Below are 7,302 nucleotides of genomic sequence, written 5' to 3' on the forward strand. Positions count from 1 at the left end.
GTATTCCAAGGAAGGAAGAACTCAAGGAACATCTGAATCCAATGTTAGCTTCACTTCCTGTCTCCTGAGATACCTTCATCTGATTGATTTTTGAAGGAAGCATGTATCCTACGCTGCCTTTTATGGTTGGTGGTCAGTTTGTGTGTAAATATGTGTTTTTGACCAACATTTTCCACTTCTGATATCATTTTTAGTGAGAAATTCCTGTTGTTGTAATTAAATATTTGCTTAGTTATCACCAAAGCTCGCTCTATTTTGCTGTAGATCATTAAACCGTTACGCTGCCTTCGAAGTCTGTCCAAAATCAGTTTCGTGCGTAAACGCCTAGGGTAAGGCAGCAAGGCAAAAAGTAAAAATGCCTAACTTAGTTTTGGGATGCAGCCATTGAATTCCTAATAGCCTTTAGCTAGAAGTCTCATTATTTTAAAGTGGAAACATGTTTCACCCCCTATCTTTGATATGTGGATTAAAGAGTTCAATTGTTTACTTGTATAAAGCCAGATTCTCACTCACAGGCTCCTTATAGACCTTTTGATAAGGTCCCTTTTCGGAAAATGTAGGCTACTGATGGAGTTAAACTGAGCACTGTTTACTTTTTATTATTTAAATGAATTTTGACTTTGTATTTTATTTTACTGCTTTTGGAATTAGTTGTGTTTAGAGTAGGCAATTTTTTTCATAAACACTTTTTGTTAATCTGGTTGAAACTCTCTTCACATCCTGCCATGAGAGCGATTAGAGAGCAGACAGCTCCATATGCTTTCGAATATCGCTCTCTCGATACTTGTCATTCACAGATCGGTCTGCAAACACACCTATAGTCTTCTCTCTGGTGATGTGTGAAGGACTTCACCAGCATTTAGTCTTTAACCACACCTCTCAAACTCAAGTTCATCTGCCTCCACTTTTGAGTGCAACGCACCAAATCTTAAAATCCAATCAACAACAGATGCATAGAACCAAGTCCAACGAAAATCTGTTACACTCAAATGTCCATCACGACTCACGATAATAAAAAAAGATCTGCCACTGCTATTTCATCACTTTAATTTCTGCCTGCCTGGACCAACTCTTATCTTGCAGCTCTGCCGATCTATACACCTGGGGATTGAGCAAGGTTCATTCCCAGCAGCCAAACCCATGCAAACTGCTTTTACCCTTCCCCCACTATGACCCATATGAGACAGGTAAAGGCCTTGATGAATTAGGTTCTGAATCGCAACTCCAGCGTAAGCCTCGGCAGTCTGGAATGTGTGCAAGAGCTGCGACGTGACTGACACACATCAGCCGAGGAGGCTGAAAATTTAATTACAAACCAATGTGTTTGCCAGCCAGAGGGACGAGTTTGCCACATACAGATGTGAGATGGGAATGTAATGGGCATACTGGGTAATTAAATGAACTGCGCTGTGCTGTCCTTGGAGGGAGGACGTGGGTTTCAGCCCTGGGGGTGGCCGACAGAGTTCTGCTTATTGCCTCTCCGCCCTCCAGAGAGACGAGAGGTGCCCTTATTTACGAGCAGTTTGGCTCAATAATAGAGGAGCGGTGGAATTGATCATATCTGTCTGGGTCAAAAGGTCTAAGTTGATTTGAGATGTAGCACACAAGTGAATCGACTTTACTTGATAATAATGTGAAGCTAGTATACTACAAAATTGCAGAACAGAAACTAAACAGATGAAATCTGGATATTGATTAATTCTAAAAAAAATCTTCATTGCAAACTTACCTGAAAGTTGAATATAATTGGTCAAAGCATCATCCGCAGGGGGATAAAACACTTTACGGATCAATCTGTCCCTTAAGAATATTAGGTTGAGCCACAAACCACAATTACACATTTGCTTCACCACATTCCTCCTCCCCCATTCTCCTCCATCCTCCCCCAATCCATTCTCCATCTTGTCCATTCCACATATCTCCAGGCTCTTTACATGTACCCCATCCCCCCAAAAAGCGTTGAGAGGAACAGATCTTTTATGTAATGCAATGTGATTGTGTTGTGAATGTGCAGATGAAGGAACATCTGGTCAATATACAAGCATCAGGTTTAAGATCATATCTGATAGTTGAATAATATGGAATAATAGCCTGTAAACTGTGATGTCTGTTGCAGGTTGTGACATGATAAAGATCCTCTTCCTCATCGACTGGCCTCTCCCTCGGATATAAATCTTCAGAGGAGTTCTGCCACAGCCTTACGTTACATCTGCGCCTGCGTCTTTCATAGTGTTCGAGAGACATAGCAAGAAATATTTCCATGAGCACAAAATTCTGATGAATTGTGAGCAAATTTCTCTCTATATCACTTGTTTCCAAAGCATTTAAATCGTTTAGGGTCAGTAAGGTCTTTCAGTTTTAGAATAATTTTGAGCTGTGGGCTATCTAATTAGAGATTTGTTTAAGCTGCGTAACTATGAATTGAATGTGAAATCCAATCTATTTCACTTTTTGCTTTGCTGGCTAAATTTATTGCAACTTAAATTCTTGCATGTTAACTGGTGTGTGCTGGCATGAGATCTATCCTCAGGCTATTTTCTGGAGAATCTCCTCCCCCTCAGAGATAGAGAAAGGCTGAGTTTTCATTAAGATTGTTGTGGAATTTTCTTCACAACAGGACTCCATATTTTCTCATTGCTGGAAGCATAATGAATTTACATGATATTTGAATGAGTTAATGAATTTTCTCAGCAACACTTCCCATGGGTTTGAGGGGGACCCTGTGGATTCATATTTGACAACTATATTCCATCGCAACTTTTCATTAAGGATGTTGATTTATGAACCTTAAAATTCATGAGAATTTATTTGATTAAAACGATACACTACCTTTCAAAAGTTTGTGGTCAGTAAATTGTTTTGACAGATATTAATACTTTACAGTAAAGACATTAATGGTGTTACAAAAAGATTTCTATTTTAAATAAATGCTGTTCTTTGTAACTTTCTAAAAATATATGTTTTATCGCCATTTCCTTGAAAACATTTGGCAGCACAACTGATTTCAACACTGATAATAATAAGAAACGTTTCTTGAGCACCAAAGCAGCATATTAGAATGATTTCTGAAGGATCACGTGACAATGAAGTGCTGAAAATTCTGAGTAAATTACATTTTAAAATATATTAAAATTGAAAACGGTTATTTTAAATTCTAGTCATATTTCTTCGCCTTTTTAAATCAATGTACTGTGAATACAATTGACATTTCATTAGCCAAACATATTCAATAATAATAATGTGAGTGTGAAAAAAATGGTGCCTTTCTGAAGTTTTAAAAGCCTCAGTTACCAAAGAATGAACAGTACAGTTCAGAAATAAAGTCATATGGGTTTTAAACAACATGAGAATGAGAGTGAGCAGACAATGGCAGAATTTTCATTTCTGCCTGAACTATCCCTTTAATTATAGAGACAGAAACAGGTGCCTTCCCATCCTGGAGGCAGTAATCCATAACGCTACACTCCTGAAGTGTGTAATTTCTCCTCATCTGCTGCAGATCCACCAACGCTGACCTCTTGTCTCTCAGACTTCAATAACTGCTACTGTAGCATCTCTGTATTATTCTCTCTGTTGCTCTTCTGAAAGCACTGCGCTCGTTTGGCTTCTATAATTGCTTGTCAAATCCCTCACTATCTGAAGTCCTGTAAGATGTCATTTATGGAGGTTCCCCGTGGTATACATCCACTCTATTCTTTCTGCCTCTGTGCTTCCTTTTATTTGAGGCTTTCAGGTCTGCGAGATGAAGCAGTATTTCCAAATTGCTTAGGTATAAATAAATGGGAAAACGGATCTCCCTAACATGGTTCTTCAGGAACCAGCTAAATATCAGAGCGAACTAGCGGTTGAATTCAAAAGCAACATGTTAGCTGTCACCTTTTTCCAGCAGTTTACAGCAGGATCTTCTCCAGAGAATTCACAAAGCTGACTGTTTTATTCATGACGTGGAGATCAAAACATTAATATACAGCGAAAGGCAACCACAAAAACACCAGAAGGTCACAGTAGGCCAACAAACAAACAGAAAACTTACTGAGGCAGAAAGGAGGAGAAAGCATCAGTAACAGATATGAGTCTTTCTTTCTCTCCTCCCAGAGGTATAAATAAGTAATGAGCATATTGTTAAAATTCATGTTGCACTTTCATTCCCTCCAGTCATTCACACACTCTCTCTTTATGTAGTATAATGCATGCTAATGCCGTGAGATCAGCCCATTACATGTTATTCAAGGTGCAGAAAGAACTCCTGGTAAGTCACAGGCCATGTGATTGCGATTGGCGTCAGGATACAGAACGCATACACAATGGCCAGCTTCCCTCTGAATTTGCATCTCCCCTCTTCCCTCGCTACCTTTGATATTCGGCTGTTCACAAGCAGTCAAATAAAATCAGATTTCATTGGATGAAAATAGAAAATATATTGCATATCAAATTTGGAATCACTGCAGACTAACCTCAGTCACTCTATTTCTCTTTACCTCCCCCCTCTCTGTTGTATTATGTTCTCTTTATCTTGCTTTCTGCCATATTTTATGCTTTGTCTTTGCACTTTTCAATTGAATTGTTATACTATTAAATTTGACTTTATGGAATTAAATGCAATAACAACTGTAAACTCAAGAAATACTTCAAAACATTACCAGTAGCCCCGTTTCCATTACAGATTTGCGCAAAACTTTAGCGATATTTTCTAAATGTCGATAAAAAACTATTGTGAAATGACGGCGTTTCCATTAACCGATGTTATGTGACTAAAACGTCATTTTTAAATCCCGTGATAAGTAATTCGGTAGATTTTGGATGTTGGTAGATTTATGTAGACCTATATATCAGCCACTGCACTAGCCATTATTTGTAATCGAAGGATAGGCGTGTTATCCGAGCTTTAATGGCAAGGAAAGCCCCTATAATTGGGAGCGGCACATATGAGGTGTTTCTCCTTCATATCTGCTTCAAGGTCTCGATAAATTATGGCATTTCTTTGTTGTTTAGAATCCAGTATTCCCTACTTTTGTCTTTTATTAGTTTAATGAAGAACTCTGTCTCGTCTTCTGTACAAACATACCGCGCCATCTACGTCAGGTGACCTATAAATGCGCAAAAACTATTTCCGAGCGTAAAAACTTTTATGCAATAATGGGAGTTTTTGCGAAATTGACGTGTTTCCATTGGCTCTATTTCAATTCGCAATTTGAAGAGTAGGCTAATGGAAACGCGGCTAGTGAGAGGTGTTTCCATGTAAACTGATAAATGTCAGTCAACAGCATGTTATTTTGTTTTGTGTCAAAGGGCATTTCAATGTGCAGTGGAGTGTATTAAAATAAACCTAGTTGTCTGAGTCTCAAAGATGAACTGGACAGATTCAACAAGGGTAATCGCAGCTGCCAAGTTGTCTTCAAGACATGTAAGTGTAGTCTAGGAGAAAGAGAGAGAACAGATGCAGATATGACAGAAAAGGGGGATTTTCTTTCTGCTTTTCGTTCTTTCTAATTCCACATATACACATATTTAATGGCACATGCATCATTACAAACCAGAGTCTTCATTATAAATAATAAAAATGAGAGACATGAACTACATGAGACTGTGATACTGAAGTCAATGAGAACATCACAAGTGTTTTTGTATGCGGTTTTATATGATTAAGTGCGGTAATCCCTGTTCTCTAAATAAATCGGGACCTCACAAAATCAAATAAACTCTTTTAAAAGGCAGCTCTGGTTTTGCATGACTACCCATGGTGCAGTGAGTCAGAGGGACATTGAGAGATAACAGGTTATCAGCAATACACACAGGGCCCACTCACACCTAATAACTTAACTCGTAACAGCTTCCCCAGAACACACCACTGATGCTCAGCACAGCTACAGGTCAATAATGACTCCCCTTATAGTAGCATCAGACACTGGAAGCTAAATCATTTTACCTTGTGCTTGTTAAACATTGCTCTATGATTGCTTATTGTAAATGATAAAACAAAGAGTTCCCGTCCTAGAGGCTGATTGGTCAATGCAGCGCTTCAAACTTGCAAAATACACAATATTAGCATGTATGTATTAGCATGTGCCAAACATCCCATGGCTGTGCTGGTCTGAAAACGAGGTGTGTTCCAAGTATTAAAACTAAAAGGATTACAATGTAAAAGATTATTATTGTGTAAAGATATGGTGGAATCCGGTTTGTCCCGTAGATGGTCTTTGCGCGCTTTAACCTCGCGAACGAGTAGTTCCTTTTTCTCTCTGGAGTGTTCAGACTTTCCAATTGCAAATTCCGTCATGTAAATAGCAATCCAACATGGCGCGAGCGCAACTGGCTTTTAAAGGGAATGGGAGACTCTGATTGGTTTATTGCACGTAACGCCCAAAACACACCCATTACTCATTAAGAGAATAGGGACAACCCTTTTAGACCATGAGCCTGGTGCGCCGACCATTTTTCCTGTCGTTAAACTAGCAAAAGTGGATTTGGACACGCCCTAACTGCACTTAGATCTTTAAAATAGGGCCCTATATCTTTCAGTGGAAATAAAATTAAATAATACAATTAAATAATATAAAATAAACATTCTGTTATTATTTACATATCAGGGACTGTATCTTTTAGAGGAAGAAATTATAAATGATAATTAAAAAAAAACTGCATCACACAAAATCAAAAGTTGTCAGTAATAACAAGGTGGTTAAACAGTATTCAGAATCAGTACTATTAATTTCTTTTTAATGTGGAAAAATGACTGCGTGCACCTTCAATATTATTTTAATAATAAATGTATGTTATTATGATTTTTTCATTTCATTGTTTTATGAATAACATTTGTACATTATTGTAAAACATTCTTGAAGAATGCTTGCAAGATTTCAGGCAAAAAAAAGAAAAAGAAAAAAGAATGGCCACTAGAAAGTGTCACGCTTCTCAAAGCTTCTTGGTTTATGTGGTCATAAATTCTGTTTGTGTGCTGACAGCCAGAGACTGACAACAGCCTCAGCCTCTTTCACCACAGGCAACAAAGACCCCGAGTGCAGAGCTGCTCCCAGTACAGGTGACAGCAACGAGGGGCTGGGAAATAAGATATGAGGGAAGCAAGGAAGGAAGGTGGGAGGGTGAAGCTATCACCTATAAGTACGAGAGAGGTTGTGCGAGAGAGCGAGAGAAAGAGAGAGAGAGAGGGAGAGAGAGAGAGAAAGAGCGAGAGAGAACGAGAGAGAGAGAGAGAGAGAGAGAGAGAGAGAGAGAGAGAGGAAGGGAGAGAGAGAGAGAGAGAGAGGGAGGGAGAGAGTTGAGAGCTGGCTGGTGAATATTGGC

The sequence above is a fragment of the Scardinius erythrophthalmus genome (genome assembly GCF_964197995.2).
Source record: "Scardinius erythrophthalmus genome assembly, chromosome: 20".
In the NCBI taxonomy this organism is placed as follows: Eukaryota; Metazoa; Chordata; class Actinopteri; order Cypriniformes; family Leuciscidae; genus Scardinius; species Scardinius erythrophthalmus.